The sequence below is a fragment of the Hemicordylus capensis genome, chromosome 5, assembly GCF_027244095.1.
Source record: "Hemicordylus capensis ecotype Gifberg chromosome 5, rHemCap1.1.pri, whole genome shotgun sequence".
NCBI lineage: Eukaryota > Metazoa > Chordata > Lepidosauria > Squamata > Cordylidae > Hemicordylus > Hemicordylus capensis.
Window position 1 is genome coordinate 141,260,097 of NC_069661.1, and position 13,857 is coordinate 141,273,953.

Here is a 13,857-nt window from a genome sequence, read left to right on the forward strand (position 1 = left end):
GGGTGGATCAATGAACTTCACACCAATATCAAATTTACCAGTAATTCCAGCCAGCACGTGGTTCCATTCATGGATACCAATATTTGGGTGAATAAAGAACATAAGTTGAGTTTCTCTTTATACAGGAAATCTATAGATAGGAACACATTTCTTCACTATGACTCTTGGCACCCTGGACATTTAAAAGACAACCTTCCCCTTGGCCAGTTTTTATGGGTCAAAAGAAATTCAACAGATATTATACATTACCGTAGGGAAGCTGATTTGCTATCCTCACAATTGGTTAATAGGGGATATCCGAAGGAAGTTATACATAGAGCAAAGATTAGAGCAGATACCACTAGACGAAGTGAGTTATTGCAGGATGCCCCGAATAAACAGCTGGACCATTTGATCTGGTCTATAGATTACACTCCATTATCTTATCAGATCAAAAAGATTATCTATAGACATTGGCGTCTTGTTTCTGATATCCCTGGTTGTTAAAAAAAAAAAAAAAACCTATGGTGGCTTTTAGAAAAACCAAGAGTCTAAGAAATTTTTTGACTCACTCAGACTTTACAGTGAGACCACCAGTGAGTAGGGCTGCACAAGGTTTCCACCCCTGTGGGAGTTGTGCAGCTTGTTCGTTCAGCCTTCCCACCACTGAATATTGGGACCCGGGTCTGAAGAAACATGTTAGCTTAAAATTTTTTGCTAACTGTAAGACGAAAGGGACTGTTTATGTCATAGTGCGTCCATGTAATCTGTGGAATATTGGGAGCACTATAAGACCTGTTAAGACCCGTGTTCTTGAACACAGATCTAGGCTCAAGCATAGTATATTAGATGACCCACTTGTGCCACATTTTGTTGAGAAATCTCACTCACCCGATGATTTCAAGTTTTTTGTGCTGTTTAAATTTACACCAAGGTCCTTCGACAAACAAGATAAGCAGAGGATCCTTCTTCAAAAAGAATCATTTTTTATTCACAAGTTCAATACATGTATACCCAATGGGTTAAATGTTAATTGTGACTTCTCCTGTTTCCTTTAAATAATTAAATTACAAAGAAAGGGTTATTAAAATCAGCACAGCTGGTCCAATATTCCCACTCGTATAATTGATTGATGGTTGGGGAGAGTATTTAACTCTAAGTTTAAGCATCATTCATTAAGGAGCATAGCATGTCCGAGCAGGCACGGTGGTGAGATGATACTTTTAGTGACAAGGCTTTTCCAGATTTAAGGTTGGTGTGTTTGTATTCATTTCATGTTTTCACCATGTATTTTGTGTGATTGAGGCTTCATTATTATGATCATTGATGTACAGATTACCATACTTCTGATGAAGATACTTACGAAACAGACCACAACCTAGGAAGTCTGTCAAGATTCCAGTTCTACTTTCAAGTATTCTGTGCCTAGCCTTTCAGGCGAAGGTTTTTGTTCAGAGTGCAGCACTTCACATTTTTGAGGACTGTCTTTCGGCACAGCAGCACCATATATATCATCATTTATGACCAGCATCCCAGTGACTGTTGCCAGTTCAATCTTCTTTATCGTGTGGGGCTTGTTTAGCCCTTATCACTGTACTCATTTATTGTCATAATATGGGTGCCTGTGGGTATTTGTTATTACATGTTTAATTCGGTCACTACCTGCGTTGTGCCTCTTATCATTGCCTTTGTCCTTGTTCATGGGTTTTGTGATATAGTTTTTGCCTCCATTACCTGTGTTCCCCCAGTTTTTTTCTTCTCCAAGGTTACAGGCAGGAATCTCTCTTAGCCCTATCTTGGAGAAGCCAGGGAGGGAACTTGAAACCTTCTGCTCTTCCCAGAGCAGCTTCATCCCACAAGGGGAATATCTTGCAGTGCTCACATCAAGTCTCCCATTCATATGCAACCAGGGCAGACCCTGCTTAGCTATGGTGACAAGTCATGCTTGCTACCACAAGACCAGCTCCCCTCTCCTCTCAGTTTCTACACTGAGTAGTCTGCTGCGGGGTCTGTGTCAGCTGTGGAACCCCATGCATTGTACCTATAGTCCATTCACACAGAACCCTGGCCACATCTGCTAGGCCTCACCATCACCTCATGGGAACCAAGTGTGCCTTAAAGCACACTCAATCCCTTGTGGCTGCATATTTTAAGCAACAGTCTTTCACACCAGCTTCTCAGCCATTACAGCAACCTCACTGAGCAGCCTCTAACAAAATGTAGGGGCTCATCGAGCACAGTTTAAAAACAGTTTGTCTAGGTAACAGCAGTTTTAAGCTGGAACTACATACTATCAGCCATGTGAAGTTGAATTTCCAAACAAATGTACATTCCTTCTCTGATGTGAGCCATCGGGTGGGGGGGGGAGCAATTTGCAGAAAAGAAAAGGCAAGCAAAAGGAGGGGTGCTTAACCCTCCTGCTGTCGACATCACCCCCCCCCCGGCACTCCAAACTTAAGTCCAGCTGCTTTCTTCCATCTAGGTTCTAGACACCTATTTACAACATGTGCTGATGGAGGAGTCAGACCCTCTAAGTCCCATTGGATTGGCTGCTCTGGTGTCATGAAGGAGGTGCCAACTGACTGCTTTTAGGAGGTCACTGGAGACATAACCTGCATTCCAAACCCAGAGTGTATTTCCCTTCACCACTGAATAACCTCAGCCTGTTCCCACATAAAGCAAGGAATAGGGTTTTCAAACAGCTAGCATGGCTACCAGTTAAGACTTCAGTGGCCCTGGCACCTGGTTCAGCCCTGGCACCTCTATTTAGAAATCGAACATCACTCAGCTTTCACGTAAAGCCTAGCTTCTAACCTTTACAGCTGCTGAGAAAAGTTTGAAAAGCCACAAAAGGTTCCTGGTACAATCTCCAGAGCTAGGTGGGCTCTCAAGGACTATTTTCTAAAATAGCGAAAGGGTAGGGCATCAGCACTCTAAACAGTTGTTTCTATAAACCTACGGCCAACCAAGAAGAAGAATTAAGCACAATCATCAAGTTGATATATCAGGCCATAATTTGGCTGTTATCAGAGAATGCACAGCAGAATGGTTTTTTAAGCACATACACTAGTACAAGCAGCACAACCACCTGTTCAATAAGGTGGTTACTTACTCTGCAGTGGCAAAAGCTGCAGCCATAGTGTATATATTCTGCATATGGTAGTTTAAAAAAATGACACCATACAGAAGCCCCAGCATGACAACCTAACTGAGCCACAGCTCCACAAAACCCCTCCATTTTGGAAGCTCAGCAATCCCCACGATCCTGAATTTGGTTAACAGGCCTTTGTAATCGAGTGCAGATACCAGGCCCTATTTTTTCCAGCTCTTTGTGCAAATTAAAGTCTGCATTTCCATGCAACGGCAGCACTTGGAAGCCTTTTAATAGACTGAAAACTTGAATCAGTTTGACAACTTGGCATTCTTCCCACCTAGTATTTGCAAAAGGAACATTGGGTCTTACCTGTGAAGGGTCCTTTTTCACCGCAATCGGAGCCCATCCTTTAGCTAGGGTATTTCCTTCATGCTATCAGAATCGACAGGAAGTTATCACAGCAGAGTTTTCCTGGAGGCTAGGTTGATCGCTAATCCCCAGTTCCGTCTGTCGTGCTGAAGGATGCTGTGAAAAACTACTAGAGAGAGAGCTCTGTTTTGAGGTTAGCTTAGCAAAAAAAGGAATGAGCTTTTCTAAGGTTGGAAATGGATTAGATTAGCCCTTGCCCATCTGCGTGAGCGGTAATATCTACTAATATTTACTAACCATTGTCACACCAACGCCTCTATATAGTACACATATATACACACGAACTAGCCCCGGTGATCATAGTTTCAGTGTTGGCCCCAACTATGCTTATTATCCTCCAATATTAAGTTTGCTTCCGCGGGTTGGGACGGATGGGCTCCGATTACAGTGAAAAAGGACCCTTCACAGGTAAGACCCAATGATCCTTTTTCCACCGTAATCGGAGCCCATCCTTTAGCTAGGGCCATACCAAAGCCGGATGAACAGTAAGCAATGCCTGGGTGGGTCGCGGAAGTGTGCTAGACAACTTGCTGAGGGACAGTTCGTTCGAAGGCCGCCTGCTCCCCATGGAAGGCTGAGATCTTGTAGAGTTTTATGCCAAGGATACTCAATCCAGATAGAGAGCTCACATGACCAGGGAGACTGCTCCTGGAATGAGGGCAACTGGGACAAATGCCCATTAGATGTTTTCTGTGTAGCCAATATGGTTCCAAGGTGGCGAGCTGTCCCAGGAATCAGACAAGCAGAGTCGATCTTACTGAGAGGAATTTAACTAAGAACTTTAAGCATGCAAATTCCAATAAGAATTTTAGCGCCTCACTGTTTCATGGAAATGGAAGATTCATATTAGACAGTGGGTCCTCAGTTCATCTCAAAAAATTTGGATTTCTATACTGAATTGCTTGATATTCCCGAAGAGATTGTTCATTTGGGCAATAATACTACAATTAAAGCAAGGAAGAGAGGCGAAGGAATTTTGTGTTGCAATTCCTAGGATGGATCAATTAATGAGTTTTTTGTGAGAGATGTCTAGTATATCCCTGACAACTCAGGTTCCTTGCTTTCAACATCCAAGCAAGAGAAAAACGAGGCTTTGAGCTGTATATTAGAAATGGACAATGCGTTGTTACCCAGAACGGATAAGTTTGCCTTGTAGGCTCTGAATGCAAAGGCCTGCACTGTGTGCAGAAGCAACCTGTATCAGAGACAGCCAAAGAATGACCAGCCTGGTTCAACACTGAGGCATACCAGTCCAATGAAGTGAACCTCGCTAAGTCGTGCCTGCATGAAAACTGCTAGCAACTGTGGCATAGACATCTGAGACACAGGAGCTATGAGTCAATCCGGAGCATGCAAGAAAAAAGGAGACGTCACAGATGCTCGAGGACTACGTGCCATGGCAAGCAACAAATCTGGATGGAAGCTAAAGACCCTGCGCACAGACAATGGAGAAGAGTTTATGTCCAGCGCCACCCCGCGGTTCCTGAGAGAACATGGAATCGTGCCTCAAACCACAGTAGCTTACAATCTGTCCCAAATGGAGTCTCAGAAGAAAAAACAGAAGCCTCCGGGACCTGATAAGATGCATGCTTGCTGACGTGAAAGTCCCAATCAGCCGGATTACTAAGAAAAAACAGCTTTGGTAATTTAGTAAAGTAACCAAAAGACTAAGCAGTCTACTTCCCACCTTGCACAGAGAGGAAAATACAGAAGCGAAGAAATCCTATGCAGAGCAGTTAGTATGCGACCAAGCCTTGAGCAGACAAGACCGGAACTGGGGAAGCCTCCAGAGGGTGGGAGGATCCACAACTTCAATATCCGGTCTTGTCTTGAACATGCTCAGCGCCTGATCCCATACTGATGGTCTCCAGACAGGGGAAAAACAGGCAGGCCTTGCTGGAGTCTGTCAAATTTCCAGAGGGGAATTCATTTGCAGCTTTGACCTGGGAAGGAATGTTTGCATCTTAAATCTGACAGAAAGCCCTAATCCAATTATCATTGTTGATGCAAAGACAAAGGGTTGCTTCATAAATCATATTTATGCCCATAGAATTCCATTCTGGGAGGGGGAAAATGGGCAACTTGTGAATAGACCATCACTAGACAATCCCATAGTGAGTTTTGCAGCTTGCCCTTGTGCTGCAGTCAATCAGAGCTCTTAGTTATTTTACATGATGCAGCAAGATACATGTGTAAAGGACTGCTACATGCACACACTGTACACAACAATCTCCTACTCAGAAGTGCTTTCCAAAGAAGAAACAATACTTTATATGAATCAGTCATAATTATGTCATGAGACTCAGTTGATAGTAGCTCATGAGCTCCTGTAGCAAAGTGTTATAAGATTACTAGAACACAACTCTACAACAAAGAGGCCTAGAATTCATTTTCCATTCACTAAAAGGTCACTGAAATAAGTATGACAATCAGAGAAAGCCAATACTGCCAAACACATAACTGGTATCACTAGATCCGGTATCTATATACCTGTTATATAATACATAATTATATAACACATAACTGGTATCACTAGATTGTTATGACAAAAAGCCCCTTACCAACTATGTGCAGGCAAAGGAAGGAAAATACGACAGTGTTTTGAGAACTAGTCCCTATTTATTGGCTTCTAGAGTAAACAATGCAAACACCCTTATTGCTTTTAACATAAAAACATTTTTTTTAATTCTCAATGTTGCATAAGTTACCGAGCTTCACGTTATAATTAATATTTTGAGCTGAATGATTGATTCTGAACTTTAAGCATGTGCTTAATTTTCAGAATGGCTTGTATGGAGAGCCACAGTCTCTCCAACTCAAAGAACTGTGTGTCTTGAAAGGCAGAGAGTACGGGATACTCAATTAATGAGCACCCCACATGTTTTAAAGCATCCCAGGTTGTTTTTAAGGCTGCATTCTAATTCAAATTACTTCACAGCTGCAATGAACTTTTCTAAGTCACACAGGGTTAGGGTTGTACAAAGATTCAGCTTCAAAGCTGACTTGATTTCAGGCTTGGCATTGGAATCCCCCAAGCTTGTGGTGGTCAGGGGGCCAGGGCAGGGGGTTCAATGTTCTCTTCTGAATCAGTTTGTCCAGGGTGGCTCAGGAGTTCATAGCAGCCATGACAACTATAGGCCTACCCCAAGCTGTTTCAAGACTGACGCACATTGATCTGGTCTCTTCACTATGATCAGGGTGGTTTTCCATTGGCGGGGGGAAGACTCCTGTGATTTCCCGATTGTCATGTACAGACCACCATCTGGTTAAAGTTGGACTCACGATCACATCCCCCTCCACAGGAGTGAGGGACCTATTAGGACCGTTTACCCGAGAAGGTTACTAGATCCAATAGGATTCCAAGAAGCCTTGGAAGGATTTAGTGTTGGCCCTGCCAGTGATCCTGTTGATGTCCTGGTAGAGAGCTGGAAGAACAGCAAACTCACCAGACCAGTATACATGATCACTCCTAAACATCCTCTCCAACCTGCTTCAAAATTTGCCCCTTGGTAAACAGAAGAATTACGGGGGCTGAAGCAGCTAGATTGGAGCACAGGTAGAGAGACTCAACATGAATCTGACAGATTATGACATAGAGTGAATTTGAAGATCTATGTTGTGAGAAGGCTAGTACATGCACCTCCTCCCTTGAATCAGAATTTAGAACTATTAATTACCCAATGTGATGTTTAACGGGTTCTTTCTGGATAAAATCTCCCATATTCAGGCTGACTCAAACCCCACAATTACTGCATCCAGTGTCCAATGTGGAAGTGTCCAGCAACTCCTCTTATGTTGTTAGGCTGGATCAGTTTCAGTTTGTGACTCCCGAAAATGTGGACAAGCTGCTTGGAGCAGTAAGGCCTACCACCCTTGTCTGACATGGCTTATGCTATCTGGCAGGGGGGCTGTCACAGATGGTCTGGCCGATATTATAAGTGCTTCTCTGAGGGAGGGCAGGATGCCTCCTTGCCTTAAGGAGGCAATCAGACCTCTTCTGAATAAGCCTGTATTGGATCTCTCAGCGTTAAACAACTATAGGCCTGTCTCCAACCTTGCATGGCTGGGCAAGGTAATAGAGAGGCTGGTGGCCTCCCAGCTGCAGACAGTCTTGGAGGAAACTGATTATCTAGACCCATTTCAAACTGATTTTCAGGTGGGCTATGGGGTGGAGACTGCCTTGCCTGATGGATAATCTCCAATTAGGAATTGATAGAGGGAGCGTGACTCTGTGACCACCTAGAGCCAGGTGGTATATTATAAAACAAAACAAAAATAACCACCACATATGGAAGAAGTCACCCTAATATTCTGCACTATACTTTTATCATAGGGATGTAATATCCAGAATGCCAATCTTGACCACCTTATTATCCACAAACACAAAGCGCTAGTTCTGACAATACATCTATGGCCCACACAATTAGATGGGAGGGCTGGGGGGCAGACAAGTGGGGGGATAATTTGTAGCAGAAACAGATCAGCCCCCGCCAATCATGCCATTCCTGAACTGAAAACTGCTTCAGGATACCACAATTTTCATTTTTAAAAAGATCACCGAGGCTTCCCGATATGCAGTTATGTATAGTTCATTCTGAGGGCACACCATTTTTGCATGCACAATCACACACACACACCCCACAAGTAGATTAGCAGAAGAGCAGGGACAGAGGCTCAACACAGCCTCTTCTCCTTACTATGCTAGGTTTCTACTAGCAAAGTTTCCTTTTTTACATAGGAGAACATTCAAAGATTGTACTCCCCCCACTTGCAGTCTACAGTGGAACATCTCACACTGCTGTACAGGTAGATCCAGCCAGAGAAGCAGCTCCAAAGTTTGGTATTTTCCACAAATCCTTGTCAGTACTAAAATAACTCTATATGCACGTGAGAAGCAACACACAAGAATCAGCCTTAACAGCCACTCATAGAAGTGATTTGGCAGATACAAAGAAGAATAGCTCTAACTCAGGCCTACTCAACTTTGGCCCTGCTGCAGGTGTTGGCCTACAACTCCCATAATCCCTGGCTATTGGCTACTGTAGCTGGGGATTATGGGAGCTGTAATCCAAAACCTGCTGGGGGGGGCTAAATTGAGCAGGCCTGCCTGGTGGGCTAATCAGCAAAGTACAAAGGGAGGGTGACAATATATTCTGCTTGATGTAGACAGCACTTCCGGAGTTATTTGTGACAACAACTAATTCAGAAACACACAAGTTGATCCTCAATTACCACAAGATTGAGAGGACAGACAATGCAGAAAGTTGCTTTTCTTTAGCATTCCCAGACAACAGCAACATTGCTCTCCCCAAACTCTTTCCAGTTGCCTAAACAGTACATTCCAAACAGGACAGGATTTATGATACTTTAATTCAAACCTATGTACCACATTCTGCAGAACAGCCCAGTCTCAGATTTATGGGACATCAAGTAATCTGTAAACTTTGAGACAACAATAAAGCAGAATACAGAGAGTCTAAACTCATCACAATTAAGGGGCAGGAGAGAGAGCATGCATCAAGAAGGGGAGTAGAAAGGCATTGTTCTGGTTACAGAAGCTATGCTGCAGTATTCTGTCTATTCTAATGGTAAATACAGGCACAACAGTTTTAGGATCCTGGGACCACTTGGAAGCACCATTGCTGTGCTTGACCCAAAACATACCTATTCCTGGGCCTCTCTCAATGAGACACAGTTCTGAATGTCTGAAGCAGAAGCAAACCGTGCACTGCACGCACTGGCTTCCACCCAGCCCATACAGGTCACCAAGAAACCTATCCCCCTGCACCCATCCCCAAACCAGTTTGTTTGTTTTTTAAAATAGAGACCAATAGATGTTCATTATTAATTATTAATATTTATGGAACATATTAAAATTTTAAAAATATATAAAGCAAGAGGATGTGCTAAAGGATCGAGGGAGGAGCAAGACTAATGGTTGGGCCTGAGTTTGGTTTGCAGATATGAGTTATTTAAAATATTACACCTCACAACATCAATAGAATACAATGTAACGATGAAATTAATAAATTATTTTGATTCGTTATTTTTCTATGTGAGCCTCATGAGTGTCAGTTGAACTGTATATTGTTATACTGTAAACAGGGTTTTGTAAGGAAGTACTAGCTGGCGCAGCAGGGAAATGCTTGACTAACAAGCAGAAGGTTGTCAGTTCGAATCCCCGCTGGTACTATATTGGGCAGCAGCAATATAGGAAGATGCTGAAAGGCATCATCTCATGCTGTGAGGGAGGAGGCAATGGTAAACCCCTCCTGTATTCTACCAAAGAAACCACAGGGCTCTGTGGGCTCCAGGAGTTCAAATTGACTTGACACCACACTTTACCTTACTGGCAGAATCATGGTTGCTGGAGGTTACTAATATATTGTGTTATATTTTTGTCTGGCCAATGACTGAAATAAATATTCTATTCTGTGTAAACCACATTCATAACTTTTGTTGAAAAGCAGTATATAAATATTTGTTGTAGTAGCAGCAGCAATAAAAGACCAGATTGAAGCCACATCTTAAAAGTCACATTTTTTAAAAGGTTAATTAAAAGTTATAAGTAAAAAGCTAAAAACTAAGAAACCTACCAGATATAGCATTAAGAAAAACGTCTCTAAAATGATGCGACTTAACGCTGTTTCTTAAGAATGCTGAGGGAGCAAGCATGGCAAAATTTTGGGGAGGGCATTTAGTTGAGGGGTCACAAGTGAAACAAGGCCCTGCCTCTAGTCCCCATCAACCAGATCTCTGTTAGTGGCAGGGACATGAGCATGGCCTAAGATGCTGAACAACGGAGGGCCCTGGCAGGTTCATATGACAAATGCCATCTGAAAGGTACCCCAGCCCCAAACCATGTAGGGCTTTAACAGTCAAGACCAGCACGTTGAATCTAGCCCAAAAGTGGACTGGTAACCAGTAGAGCTGCTGCAGGATGGGTGTAATACTTGTGAAACAGTTTGTGCCCATGAGCAGCCTTGCAACAGCATTATGGACCAGATAAAGCTTCCAAACCATCTTCAAGAGCAGCCCCCCAGAGCACTTGGTGACATCCAGTTTGGACTACTGCAAAAACATGAGTGATGGAGGTCAGGTCCAACTTCTCCAAGTATGGTCGCAGCTGGCATACCAGTCATAGCTGATAAAAAGCATGTCTGCACGCTGCCTCTAACTGTCCTTCCAAGGACAGCGTCTGGTCCAGAAGCAGCCCGCAAGGTACCAACTTTGTCTTTCAGGGACAGAGACAAGTTCACCCCATCCAAGACTAGTTTTACTTGGTTGGATATTACTCCTTGGAAAATCAGTTTCGCCAACCCGGAGCTCTTCTGATTAAGTCTTAGCTTTTTGCCCCCATGCAGCCCACAACAGTCTCCAAACCCCAGTTCAGAACATCCACCACCTCCCTGGTTATCTGCTGACAAGCGATAGACAGAGCTGGGAGTCATCTGCATAATGACACTGAGAGGAGAGCTGGTCTTGTGGTAGCAAGCATGACTTGTCCCCTCAGCTAAGCAGGGTCCACCCTGTTTGCATATGAATGGGAGACTTGATGTGTGAGAACTGTAAGGTTCCTTAGGGGATAGAGCCACTCAGGGAAGAGCAGAAGGTTCCAAGTTTCCTCCATGAGATATTTAGACCAGTTTAACAAGTTTGAATCATCATTGGTCAAGCTCTGGCTCAATCCACTAGGTTTTTACAGGATATCACTAGGATCATCAATCTGAATGCGAAACATTCATTTGCACCATCTCTGTCTGGCATTGGGGCAGTGCCCACTCTTCACCCACCAGCTTAACTTCTTATATCCCCAGGTCACCACCAGTAGGAGTGGGGTGGGTGGGAAATTGGATAGGCAAAATACCGTCCCAAGACACTGCCTATTTCTAAAGTTATTTGACACTGTGGCCACTTTTCAATCACTGCCTGTGGCAGCTGTCACCACATGGTGAAGAACTGCAGTCAGAAGTTCACCTAGGTAATTTTGGAGCCTGAATCTAAAGGCCTTTGAGGGGGGCCCCTCCCCTGCAAATTAAGCATCATCATGCTCAGCTGGTAATGCAGATGATCTGCAAGCTCTAGTAATGAAAGTCAAGGAGCACAATGAAAAAATGAGACTACAACTAAGTATCAAGAAGACTAAACTAATGACAACAGGTCAGAATTGATAATGAAGACACTGAGGTGGTGGATAGCTTCTGCCTTTTAGAATTGACCATTAAGAGTAAAGGATCCAGCAGTCAAGAATACGCCGCAGACTAGCACTTGGTAGGGTTGCAATGAAGGCCTTGGAAAGGATATTTAGATGCCATGACGTGTCTATACCTACAAAGATTAGAATCGTTCGGAAAATGATTTGTCCCGTGACACACTATGGATGCGAGAGCTGGACTTTGAAGAAGCTAGATAGAAAGAGTATTGATGCTTTTGAACTTTGGTGCTGGAGAAGGCTTTTGAGAATACCATGGACAGCCAGGAAAACAAACAAATGGATCACAGAACAAATCAATCCAGAATTTTCACTTGAGGCACAAGTGACCAGGTTCAGACTATTATACTTCGGACACATTATGCAAAAATCCAGCTCCCTTGAGAAGTCCATAATGCTGGGAAAAGTGGAAGGAAAGAGAAGAAGAGGACAACCAGCAGCAAGGTAGATGGACTCGATTACGACAGCAGTGAATGCACCACTGAGACCCCTTAAAGGTCAAGTTGAAGACAGATCATCCTGGAGAGAATCTATCTAAGTAGTCGCTAAAAGTCAACACCGACTTGATGGCACTCAATCAATCAATGCTCAGCTGGGCAACTACACCATCTGGGAAAGGCTAAAGAGGATTTGAGGGGGCCCCAGGAGCTCTAGAGGCCCTGGACTTTGGGGGTAAGAGCGCCTCTGACTGCAGTGGTATGGAAAAGTTTACCACAACTGAAGCCATCCCATATAATAAGTTAAAAGTAGACTCAACAGGCAGCCATCATATATAAAACAGCCTTGGACTAACTGAAACACAGGAACAGCTCTTTAACAGCGTCTCTCCCAACTCTCAGCAATTTGCATTCACTTCAAGGCCTTCCTCCGTTCAAATTCCATCAAAACTTGATATTGCAATGCAAAGGATGAAGTGGAAGGAGGAAAGCAGATATTGTAACTAGCAATGGGAACATAAACATGCTGTCAAAAGAAAAAATTAAGCAACTGCAGAAACATTTGGGACAGGAAACATAACAGTAATACACACAAGAAACAGAAATGCAAGTCTCATAGTTTGAGGGAGGGACTATTTGTAAGCACTTTTTGTCTTAACTGTGCTGCCATGGGAGTGTGTTTCCTAGATTTCTATGGCACCTAAGATGACTCAGGAGCAATCAGTACTCCCTCAAAAATGTTTCCTGTTCCCCCCACCCACCAGACTGGAGCTTTATAACCAAATGGTCAGACAATATAATCAGATATTATAGCGCTTGAATTATTTATTTATTTTTAAACCTCCATTTTAAAGCTCATTCACTCTTCTACCCCAAAACAAGCAGCAGAAGAAGTCAGTGCAGCCAGGTAGGTACAAGATTTTTCCCATCTCCAGGCCAACCCCTTAGCTTCCTTTCTGGCCAGAAAGTGGGCTGGTGAGACCATATGTGCAGGGGGGCGCAGGGTTCTGTCCTGCAGATTTCAGCTGGCCTAGCACTGACCTCTCTCCCCAATGCAGTCTTTCCTGCCACATGGACTTGGACAAGAAGAGAAAGATAGCCTGGAAAGCAAACTGGAAAGTTTGGCCTAATCCAAAAAGACTGTATTTTCTAAGAAGAATTTGGCCCCATTTTCTGAATAAGTTTGAAAATGTCAAGCAGGCTTTATTAATAAGGTGAACATCCATCCATCACCTTTACCTCAGTATGTATAGCAAAACCTTGCTCCCCAATTATGTTTTTGCCACCCCTTTGCTTCCCCAAACTAGTTGCTCCTGTGCACCACACATTCCCCCCCCCCCCAATTAAAACCAAAGGCAGCTTCCCTTTCATGTCTGGAAAGCCTGAGTGTGCAATCAAGAGTAAGAACTATTTGCTCTCAGTACTTCACCCTCTGTGTTTCTGCATGAGTTATTGATCCAGGTGTGCCTCCAGAGTGGGAGGAGGCAAACCTAGAGCAGTTGACATACCAAGACACAAGAGACATCCTTCCCTAAGAGCAAGACATTCTGCTGAGCCTGCATCCAGGACAACTGGGTGATTCAGTTCACCTGATGTACAGACACAGCAGAATCTTCTTCCTCCAGCAAAGGCTGATTGGAAGGAAGCAGCAGACACCATAAAGGTAGCCAGCTCTGTGGGTGTGTGCTTTTCATGCACACAGGAGC

General features: G+C 43.6%; 2 protein-coding genes across 15 annotated transcripts in view; one reads left to right on the top strand and one right to left on the bottom strand.

Moving 5' to 3' along the window:
* The window catches only part of DMTF1 (cyclin D binding myb like transcription factor 1), a 90,592-nt gene extending 88,955 nt beyond the window's left edge, over window positions 1-1,637 (top strand). For all 9 annotated transcript variants that reach the window (XM_053253786.1, XM_053253787.1, XM_053253788.1 and 6 more), the window contains one exon: window positions 1,314-1,637. The gene's annotated coding sequence lies outside the window, so the exon portion shown is untranslated. The remainder of the gene's footprint in view (window positions 1-1,313) is intronic.
* TMEM243 (transmembrane protein 243) overlaps window positions 1-13,857 on the bottom strand; it is a 45,780-nt gene that overhangs the window by 22,132 nt on the left and 9,791 nt on the right. The gene's annotated exons all lie outside the window — the stretch shown is intronic.